This window comes from Thamnophis sirtalis, unplaced genomic scaffold, assembly GCF_051295495.1.
Source record: "Thamnophis sirtalis isolate CommonGarterSnake01/CBP01778 unplaced genomic scaffold, rThaSir2_p1.2 scaffold_4, whole genome shotgun sequence".
Lineage (NCBI taxonomy): Eukaryota > Metazoa > Chordata > Lepidosauria > Squamata > Natricidae > Thamnophis > Thamnophis sirtalis.
Genome location: NW_028261384.1, coordinates 4341090 through 4353092, shown reverse-complemented (window position 1 = coordinate 4353092; position 12003 = coordinate 4341090).

Sequence of the window (12003 nt, the reverse complement as noted above, 5' to 3'; positions counted from 1 at the left end):
AATGGCCAATTAATTAAATGCAAAGAAAATGAAGCCTACAAATACTTAGGCATTCTGCAGTTGGATAACATCAAGCATGGAGAAGTAAAAACTATTGTCAGGCGAGAGTACACCAACAGAGTTAAGAAAATTTTGAAATCTAAATTGAATGGTGGAAATACAATCAAGGCCATAAATACCTGGGCAATACCAGTTATAAGATACACAGCTGGTATAGTTAACTGGACACAAGCTGATTTGGACATTTTGGACCGAAAAACCAGGAAACTAATGACAATGCACTACAGTTTACATCCACGTGGTGATACTGATAGACTCTACCTGCCCCGAAAATCAGGTGGCAGAGGATTATTACAAGTGAAGCAAACAGTTGAAGAAGAAAAACATGCACTGGCTGATTATTTAAAAGAAAGTCAAGAACATCTATTAATCGAAGTAAAGAACAAAAATCTACTGAAGGCCCAACAGACGAAACAAGAATACAGAAAAGATGTGATAAAATCAAGAATGGAGAGTTGGCAGAACAAAGCACTGCATGGCCAATTTCTGGAAAAAATAAAAGATAAAGTGGACAGTGAACAAACTTGGTTATGGTTAACAACAGGTACATTAAAGAAAGAAACAGTCACTAATCCTGGCTGCGCAAGAACAAGCTATCCGCACAAATGCCATTAAGGCCAAAATTGAAAAATCCTCTGATGATGCCAAATGCAGACTTTGCAAAGAAGCTGATGAAACTGTTGATCACATACTCAGCTGCTGTAAAAAAATCACGCAGATTGATTATAAATTGCGGCACAATTCAGTAGCACAAATGATCCATTGGAATTTGTGCAAAAATTATAATATTAAAACAGCAACAAACTGGTGGGAACATCAGCCTGAAAAAGTCACCGAAAATCAGATGGTCAAGATCTTGTGGGATTTCCGTATACAAACCGACAAAATACTGGTGCATAATACACCAGACATCACACTGGTTGAGAAAAATAAGGTCACAATCATAGACATCGCAATACCAGGTGATAGCAGGGTCGCCGAGAAGGAACTTGAAAAAATTGCAAGATACCAGGACTTAAAAATCGAAATTCAACGACTATGGCACAAACCAGCAGTGGTAATTCCAGTGGTAATTGGCACACTGGGTGCTATTCCAAAAGCACTGAAGAGCCAGAAAAAAGAGGCTATTTAAAGCGAATGTATGAATTATGGAAACAACAATATCCAGATTCAAATGTTAGTGAACAACGACTAGCAGATCAAAGGCGATTTATTATATGGAATAAAGTGTTTAGTGAAGTTGAACATGAGGAAATTCAGGCAAATTGCAAAACCCAAAAAACAATATCACAAGCGGAAATAACTGATACTCAAGACACAACTAAAGACATTATAGTAGAACTCCCAGAAGAAGCTCTTGGGGAGGAAATAATATCACCACCACTAGAACCAGTTATCACTGAACCAACTGATGAACTAACTCAAAAACAAAAAGAATTGAAGGATAAGATCATGGAGCATTTTCTGCTTAATGAGGAAAGGCAACGTTTACCATCACTAAAAACTGTGCCTAAGAAAATTTTGGCCCCTATCATGAAAATGGTTAATGCAGTGTTTTCAACAATTGAACCGGGATCCATCTTGGAAACAAACCAGTTAATGTACAGCGCAGCTGTAATAGTCACTAATGAACTAGGCATTAAAATTAAAGTACCTAGTCACACAACAGAAAAAGCATCAAAGCCAAAGTGGAAAATCCGTCTAGAACAAAAAATCAAAAAATTAAGGGCAGATGCTAGTAACTTAAAGAACATGCATGAGCAACGGCTTAAAAACAACAAAATCATAGATCGGCTAATCAGACGATATAGATTGGATACAAGAAACATCAATGAAGCTGTAGAGATTGTAAAACAGCAGATAACAGCAACAGCTAGAAAAATTGAAAGATATGAGGCACGAATCATCCAATATAAACAAAATCAGCAATTTCGATCAGACCAACGATGTTTTTATCAGAGTCTTAATGTAAATGGTGACACCAAAAGTGAAAAACCAGAAAAACAGGCCACAGTTGAATTCTGGAAAGAATTGTGGGAAAATGCAAAGGACTACAACAAGGAAGCAAAGTGGATACATGACTTTGAGAAAAGCATTGGCAACAAGCAAATGCAAGTATTAGAAATAACAACTGAGATGGTCAAAAATCGAGTTAAAAAGGTAAAGAATTGGACATCACCTGGAAAGGACCAATTACATGGTTTCTGGCTCAAATATCTGACCAGTTTACATGCAATATTGGCCAGGCAACTGAATGAAATTTTACAAAAGGGCCAAATTGATGAATGGTTGACAACTGGAAAAACATACTTGATTCAGAAAGATGCAACTAAAGGAACAACACCTGAAAACTACAGACCAATAACATGCTTGCCAACAACCTTCAAATTACTCACAGGCATTATTGCAGATAACATGATGGATTATTTGGAAACAAACAACATCTTGCCAGTAGAGCAAAAAGGCAACAAAAGAAGGAGCAGGGGCACCAAAGATCAGCTTCTAATTGATAAAATGATATTAGAAAATTGTAAGAACAGAAAAACGAACTTGAATATGGTCTGGTTTGATTACAAAAAGGCATTTGACTCACTGCCACATAGTTGGATCATAAAATGCTTAGAAACAACTGGCATTAGCAAAAATATTACATCCTTTACTGAAAAGGCGATGAAACAATGGAGAACTGAGTTGGCAGTAGGGAATGAGATCTACGGAATAGTTAATATCAAGCGAGGAATTTTCCAGGGTGATTCACTTTCACCTCTTCTCTTCATCATCGCAATGATCCCACTATCAATAATCTTTAAAAAAATGAAATTAGGCTACCAAACAGCCAAAGAAGCTGAAAAAATTTCACATTTACTATATATGGATGATTTGAAACTCTATGGAAAGTCAGAAATAGAAATCCAATCATTGACAAACACAGTCCGAGTATTCAGCACCGATATTTCAATGCAGTTTGGCATGGAAAAATGCGCCACTGTATCCATAAAAAGGGGCAAAATCACTGCATGTGAGGGAATTGAAATGCCCAATGGCCAATTAATTAAATGCAAAGAAAATGAAGCCTACAAATACTTAGGCATTCTGCAGTTGGATAACATCAAGCATGGAGAAGTAAAAATTATTGTCAGGCGAGAGTACACCAACAGAGTTAGGAAAATTTTGAAATCTAAATTGAATGGTGGAAATACAATCAAGGCCATAAATACCTGGGCAATACCAGTTATAAGATACACAGCTGGTATAGTTAACTGGACACAAGCTGATTTGGACCTTTTGGACCGAAAAACCAGGAAACTAATGACAATGCACTACAGTTTACATCCACGTGGTGATACTGATAGACTGTACCTGCCCCGAAAATCAGGTGGCAGAGGATTATTACAAGTGAAGCAAACAGTTGAAGAAGAAAAACATGCACTGGCTGATTATTTAAAAGAAAGTCAAGAACATCTATTAATCGAAGTAAAGAACAAAAATCTACTGAAGGCCCAACAGACGAAACAAGAATACAGAAAAGATGTGATAAAATCAAGAATGGAGAGTTGGCAGAACAAAGCACTGCATGGTCAATTTCTGGAAAAAATAAAAGATAAAGTGGACAGTGAACAAACTTGGTTATGGTTAAAAACAGGTACATTAAAGAAAGAAACAGAGTCACTAATCCTGGCTGCGCAAGAACAAGCTATCCGCACAAATGCCATTAAGGCCAAAATCGAAAAATCCTCTGATGATGCCAAATGCAGACTTTGCAAAGAAGCTGACGAAACTGTTGATCACATACTCAGCTGCTGTAAAAAAATCGCGCAGACTGATTATAAATTGCGGCACAATTCAGTAGCACAAATGATCCATTGGAATTTGTGCAAAAATTATAATATCAAAACAGCAAAAAACTGGTGGGAACATCAGCCTGAAAAAGTCACCAAAAATCAGATGGTCAAGATCTTGTGGGATTTCCGTATACAAACCGACAAAATACTGGCGCATAATACACCAGACATCACACTGGTTGAGAAAAATAAGGTCACAATCATAGACATCGCAATACCAGGTGATAGCAGGGTCGCCGAGAAGGAACATGAAAAAATCGCAAAATACCAGGACTTAAAAATCGAAATTCAACGACTATGGCACAAACCAGCAGTGGTAATTCCAGTGGTAATTGGCACACTGGGTGCTATTCCAAAAGCACTGGAATTACATTTAAAACAGTTAAAAATTGACAAAATCACCATCAGTCAAATGCAAAAAGCCGCACTGCTTGGATCTGCACGCATATTGCGAAAATACGTTACGACATCCTAGGCCTCTGGGTGGGGCCCGACTAGGAACCAATGCCAAATCCGGCGAAACAACTGGCCGCTGTGATACAATTGTATAATAATAATAATAATAAGAAGAAGAAGAGTTGAATCTTGTATGTTCTTCGGATAGTTACTTTTTCCAGTTTGACTGAGCGGGATGGATTTTTATTCCAAGCAACAGGTAATTTATAAGGGTGTGCCGTAAACTGGCCATCCGTTGAGTTGAATTCTAGACGTCATGGCAAGGAACACAAGATTGATGATGTTACCTAGCTGGGTCGTGAAACGTCTGCAAGAAAACGACCAAGTCAAAGATCACAGAGGACCTCATAGTCCTCCTCCTCTCCCCCTTCTCCCAAATCAGTCTAGCACTGATGATGTTAGCTAGTTGGGTCCAGAAACGTCTGCAAGAAAACAACCAAGCTCAGAGAGCACCAAGGACCCCACATTCCTCCTTCCCTCTCCTCTCAAATCCCCCTCTCTTCTAGCACTGATGACATTAGCTAGTTGGGTCATGAAACGTCTATAAGAAAGCAATCAAGCTCCGAGAGCACCAAGGACCTTTGCAGACAAGACTTGAGCAGGTCAAATGTTAACAGATGTTGGCTCGATGCGTTTCTTGTTCACTACTAGTTCTCACCGTCTCTGGTCACCACAGTGGCCAATGCTACCTTCTTGGATGTCCTGGTACAGATAGTCCCATCACAGAGGTAGAATCTACCCTTCAGTGAAATCCAGGGAGTCTTCAACTTACAACCATTCTTTTAGTGACCATTTAGAGTTACAATGGTGCTGAAAAAAATATGACCATTTTTTCACAGTTTGGGCCGCTCCGAGCATCCCTGTGATCAGAATTCAGACGCTTGGCAACTGACTCGTATTTATGACAGTTGCAGCGTCCTGAGGTCACATGACCCACTCTTGCGACCTGTCGAGCAAAATCAGTGTGTGTGGTGGTGGAGCCAGATTCACTTAGCCACGGTTAACAGCTGCAGGGGTTCAGTTAATAACCGTGGAAGGAAAGGTCGTAAAGCGAGGCAAAACTCACTAAACCACGGCGTTGCTTAACAACTTGGAAACGTTGAGCTGAACTCTGGTCGTCAAGGACTCGCTGTTTTTTTATCAAATTATGGCCATTCATTCACAAACTGTTCAAAGTTACAACGGTATGTCAGGGTTATAAATAGCAACCAAAAGTAAATCAGAGTCCGAGGGAAAGGATTCCTCAAAGCTCCAATTTATGAAGAGAGCCATGTTGGCACATCTGGGAAAACCCGAATCTGAAAGCTTCCTGGTTTACCCACTCAATTGAAAATTCATGCTCTTGCCCCCACACCCACAAGTCCATCCCATGGTCCAATCTCCCACTGCCACGCTGGCAGCTTCCACCCATCCAGTTCTGGCCTGGTGGAGAGGTGCAGAGACACAGGATGACCTTGGCTTTCTAGAAAGGATGTTGTTATGGCTACCTATCATCTAACTCCATACAATCCCCCCTCCAATTTTCCCACCATAGAAAAAGGCATAGTAGAATAATAGAAAGTGTGGCAGGCCCTAGACCCAAAAGAAAAGAGGGCTGCAATTAATTCCAAGCAAAGATGAAACAATAAGAAAGGTTATGTGGATTGTGCTGAAATGGACAAACTAACTAAAGAAATCCAGGGAAAAGAAGAATCAGAATTCTACCAGATATGGGATAAATGGTATGGGTGGATGGAGGAAAGAAACAAGGATCAATGAAGGAATATAACAAATAGCAGTGGACTTATATACCGCTTCATAGGGCTTTCAGCCCTCTCTAAGTGGTTTACAGAGAGTCAGCATATTGCCCCCAACAATCTGGGTCCTCATTTTACCCACCTCGGAAGGATGGAAGGCTGAGTCAACCCTGAGCCGGTGAGATTTGAACCGCTGAACTGCTGATCTAGCAGTAGCCTGCAGTGCTGCATTTAACCACTGCGCCACCTTGGCTCAAAAAACTCGAAAAATAAATAGTTATGAGTAAGATAAGAGGGTTAAGAATGGTGAAATCCAAATGAAATACAATAGAAGGGGAAATAATATAAGGTGAGCGGTATCGATGGATAATTGCTATTAGAAAGAACAGAAAGCTCCTGTTCGTATTGTATTGTGTAAATGTGGTGCACATCAAAATGTGTGTGTGTATTTTACATGTTTGTTAATAATTTTTTTTTTAACAAAGAACAACATGCTGAACGAAGGGATGATCGATCCTTTACAAGAGGGCTGTAGGTAATGGAAGGAAAAGGTTCGGGAGGCATTGACTTACATCTATAATTTTCTGGTCATCTTACTTGCAAAATCTTGCAAGTTGTCCCCTGATCTGCTAACTTTCCAAGTGCAGGGACATGGTGGACCTTTCAGGCATGCCCACTTTGAAAGGGGGCGTGGCTAATTAGTTGAGCCCGCCCTAAATATCTTGACAAAGGGCCCTTTTAATTTTGTGACCTCGACTTAATGACCACAATTCAGCTCAAAAGTTGTTAAAGGGAACCTGGCCTGCACATTGGCTGCTGACCAGAAGGTTGCAAACGGGGAAACACTGCCACCGTCATAAATATGAATCCGTTGCTAAGGGTACGAATTTCGATCACGTGACCATGAGGATGGCTTTTATCCCATGCCGTGCCTTTAAAAAAAACAACGTATCTCTGTTGGTGCCAAGCTCTGATTTTTCTCCTTTCTGCGCGAAAGCCAACAAATGTTAAAATTCCAAAATGGGTCCACCTTTGAAGCGATCAAAGGATTTTAAAACACTTTTTAAAGATTTTATTTTTATTTTTTTAAACCAAAGCGCCTTTGGTGTGTTTCTGATTCTCTTCGCCCACTTCTACTTTGCATTGCAAAAGACTTGGCTTCTAATGCCTGGGGTGGTGGTGGTGAATTGCTTTTTTATCTACAAGGAGGAATCAATAAGAAGTGTAAAAGATTAAAATTTTGATATGTATTTGTGAGTGATGTTTTATATACCTCTTTTCGCTTTGATATCTGCTGTGTCGGATCTGGGTGGAATTTTATTCAGAGACCACATTTTCCTAAATACTTGTTAAAATCGATGGAGGAAAGTTAAGCTTGAGGAGCTGGCGAGCAGCATAAAAAATTAATGAATATAAATAAATGAATAAAAAACAGCAAGCAAAATGAGATTTGATGACTTGTCTTGTTATAGTTGTTAATTTAGTAACGTGGTTAAGTGAATGTGGCTTTGTTTAGTGACCGTTGGTAGCCACAACAGCACTGAAAAAAGCGTGTTTTTTTTTAATACAAGCATTCCCCCTGATCAAAATTCAGACGCTTGGCAACTGATTCACACTTATGATGGTTGCAGTGTCCCAGGGTCATGTGATCCCCTTTTCCAACCTTCTGACAAGCACATTCAATGGGGGAAGCCTGATTCACTTAACAACCACATGACTCACTTAATTGCATGATTCACATAACAACTGCAGCAAAAAGTTGTAAAATGAGGCACGACTCTCTTAATGGACTGCCTTGCTTAGAAACATAAACTTTGGGCTCCATTGCAGTCATAACCCAAGGACTCCATGTAGCTCATAGTTCACTCTAGGGTGTGAAGCCATCCTATGAAAGAAAAGCAGACGGATGTTCATATTCACCAGAACATCTTAAACAAAATTCCCCTTTTTGTGCTTTGGAATGAAACACGAAAATCCCTTTCCTTTCAGCCACTAGGGGGCATGAGTGAGTTACTGAACACTGGCTTTATTTCGGAATGAATTGCTTGATCTGGCTTAGTTTTTTAACAGAAGTAGACCTTGACTTATAACCATCATAGAATCTGCTCCTTCCCTTCCTTCCTTCCTTCCTTCCTTCCTTCCTTCCTTCCTTCCTTCCTTCCTTCCTTCCTTCCTTCCTTCCTTCCTTCCTTCCTTCCTTCCTTCCTTCCTTCCTTCCTTCCTTCCCTCCTCCCTCCCTCCCTCCCTCCATCCATCCATCCATCCCTCTCTTTCTTTTTCTTCCTTCCTTTCTCTTTCTCTTTCTCTCTCTCCCTCTCCATTCCTTCCCTCCCTCCTTCCTTCCTTTCTTTCCCTCCCTCCTTTTTTCTTTTTTCTCTCCCTCCCTCTCCTCTTTCCTCCATCCCTCCCTCTCTCCCACTCTTTTTTATTTCCTCCCTCCTTCCTTCCTTCTTCCTTCCTTCCTCCCTCCCTCTCTCTTTCTTGTTCTTCCTTCGTCTTTCTCTTTCTCTGTCTCCATTCCTTCCCTCCCTCCTTCCTTCCTTCTTTTCTTTCTCTCCCTCCTTTTTTCTTTTTTCTCTCTCTCCCTCTCCTCTTTCCTCCATCCCTCCCTCTCTCCCACTCTTTTTTATTTCCTCCTTCCTTCCTTCCTTCCTTCCTTCCTTCCTTCCTTCCTTCCTTCCTTCTCCCTTCCTTCCTTCTCCCTTCCTTCCTCCCTCCCTCCCTCTTTCTTTTACTTCCTTTCTCTCTTTCTCTTTCCCTCCCTCTCCATTCCTTCCCTCTCTCCTTTCTTTTCCTCTCTCCTTTTTCTTTTTTCTCTCTCTCCCTCTCCACTTTCCTCCATCCCTTCCTCTCTCCCACTCTCTTTTATTTCCTTCCTTTCCTCTCTCCTTTCTTCTCCCTTCCTTCTCCCTCCCTCCCTCCCTTCCTTCCTTCCTTCCTTCCTTCCTTCCTTCCTTTTTTTTGCTTCTTCCTACAAAGCAATTCTGTGTAACTTACAAGTTATACAACAAGTAAAACAATTAGAAGATTAAAAAGAACACAGAGTTAAAATATTATTAAGAGCTATCTTAGAACCGAACTAAGACAACTGAGAACAGGACAAGAAGGAGATGTGAAATCTTCTTAGCCCATCAGTCACTTTATGGGTGTATGTTGAGACAGCCATGTGGCAGATCTGGCTTTACCACTTTTCCCCCGCACCCCCGAGAAAACCAACTATGGGCTGATTTTCCCCCAAACCAGAAGGAAATGACGGTTTTCTGCAAAAAATGACGTATTACACATCCGTCTGACCACGGGATTCTGCAAACGGTTGTAAATAAGGCCAGGTGTCTTTCAGGGGGTCATAAGCACTTTGAGGAGGGGCCCACCATAATGTCAACCGGTTATAAGTCGAGGACCAGCAGTATAACTTTGAAAAGAGTGTTCTGGCTACTTTTCTACCTTTGGAGAAGGAAACTGGGTGAGTCTGAAAAAAGCAAAACAAAAACCAGGTTGAAATCCATGTCAGGGTAATGGGATTTTGCACAACATCTCCCCGCCTTTCCATGTTCCAATGTTCATCGGGTGGAAACTTCTGAATAATTGAGGGACGGAGAGCTTTGTCTACGGGCTCCTCTCCCTGGGAGAACATTCTCGCACCAAGGAACAGAAAGGCAGCTTAAATGGCAGGGCCTTTATTTGCATTCGCCCTGAAATGAACCTGATTTTGTTGGTGGACGCACAGACAACAATCTGATTAGCAGATTAACAAGGGTTGGAAGGGACCCCGGAGGTCTTCTAGTCCAACCTGCTGTTCAAACAGGAAACACTGATAAAGCAGACGTAAAGTGAGATTTGGACATTCCTCCCTTTGTTTCCTTCCTCCTCTCCTCCTCATAACTCTCTCTATTCTTCCTCTTTCCTCATCTTCCTCCGTCCCTCCAGTTTTTCTTCCTTTGAATTTATCAGTCCACGCAAATCTTCCAGAAACCATCTCTTTCTCTCTTTTCCTCCCCGCTCTCTGAATTCTTGTTGTCTATCAGGCAAACCAATTTGTACTTTATGATAGGAGGCCAAGTATTCTTAAGCTGCAATCAATAACAAGTTGGAAAGCATTCTCCTTATTGCAGCTTCAGCAATTTGATTAAGACATGCCAACATGCCTCTTGTCTTTTCTGTTCGATGACTGAGGACACCCCTCCTCCTTCATTCCAGGAGCCTGGATTTTGTCAGCAAAATCTAGGCCATTGCTAGAAAGAAAAATAAATAAATAAAAGGGAATGTGCCTGTAAGATATCTCAGGGGAAAATAACTATCCCTCAATATCCCCAACAGACAGATGAGCCTTCCATAAATCAAGGAAGGAAGGAAGGAAGGAAGGAAGGAAGGAAGGAAGGAAGGAAGGAAGGAAGGAAGGAAGGAAGGAAGGACGCTTCAAACCCACAATGTTAAAATTTCTGGATGAATGTTCAGCTTCAAAATGTGCACCTGAGGGTAGAACAAGAAACAGTGGGTGGAAACTTATCAGGGAGAGAAGCAACTTAGAATTAAGGAGGAATTTCCTGACAGTGAGGACAATTGAACAGTAGAACAACTTGCCTCCAGAAGTTGTGAAAGCCCCAACACTGGAGGCTTTTAAGAATACATTGTACACCTATTTGTCTGAAATAGCATAGGTTTTCCTGTCAGTGCAGGGGGTTGGACTAGATGACCTCCAAGGTCCCTTCCAATTGTTATTCTATTCTATTCTATTTTATTCTGTTCTATTCTATTCCATTCCATTCCATTCTACTCTCTTCCATTCCATTCCATATTTTCTGTTCTGTTCTGTTCTGTTCTGTTCTGTTCTGTTCTGTTCTATTCTATTCTATTCTATTCTATTCTATTCTATTCTATTCTATTCTATTCTATTCTATTCTATTCCATTCCATCAATGTTCCCTCTAATTTTTTTTCAGTGTGAGCAGAAAAGTATAGTGTTTGAGCGGCATATTTTCATGCCTGAGCACCTGAATTTTTTTTCACAGATGATTCCATTCCATTAATTCTATTCTATTCCATTCTATTCCATTCCATTAATTCTATTCTATTCCATTCCATTCCATGTTTTCTATTCTATTCCATTCTATTCCATTCCATTAATTCTATTCTATTCCATTCCATTCCATGTTTTCTATTCTATTCTATTTCATTCTATTCCATTTCATGTTTTCTATTCCATTCCATTCCATGTTTTCTATTCTATTCCATTCCATTCCATGTTTTCTATTCTATTCTATTCCATTCCATGTTTTCTATTCTATTCCATTCCATGTTTTCTATTCTATTCTATTTCATTCTATTCCATTCCATTCGATGTTTTCTATTCCATTCCATTCCATGTTTTCTATTCTATTCCATTCCATTCCATGTTTTCTATTCCATTCCATTCCATTCCATTCCATGTTTTCTATTCTATTCCATTCCATGTTTTCTATTCTATTCTATTTCATTCTATTCCATTCCATGTTTTCTATTCCATTCCATTCCATGTTTTCTATTCTATTCTATTTCATTCTATTCCATTCCATGTTTTCTATTCCATTCCATTCCATTCCATTCCATGTTTTCTATTCTATTTCATTCCATTCTAAATGCATCTTTTTCTGCTGTGAAAACGCATTGCCTTCTGCAGGCATTACAAACGGTTCATTTAATGGCCATTTGACGTTACAACAGCCCTAAAAATGTTGATTTATGGCTGTTTTTCACACTTACAACCATTGCAGCATTCCCATGGCCACGTGGTAAAAATTCAGATGCCTGGTGGCAACTAACTCATATTTACGACAATTGCAATGTCCGTGTGTGTGTGTGTGTATGTGTGTGTGTGTGTGTGTGTGTATGTGTGTGTGTCACATGATCCACTTTTGTGACCTTCTGATTGAC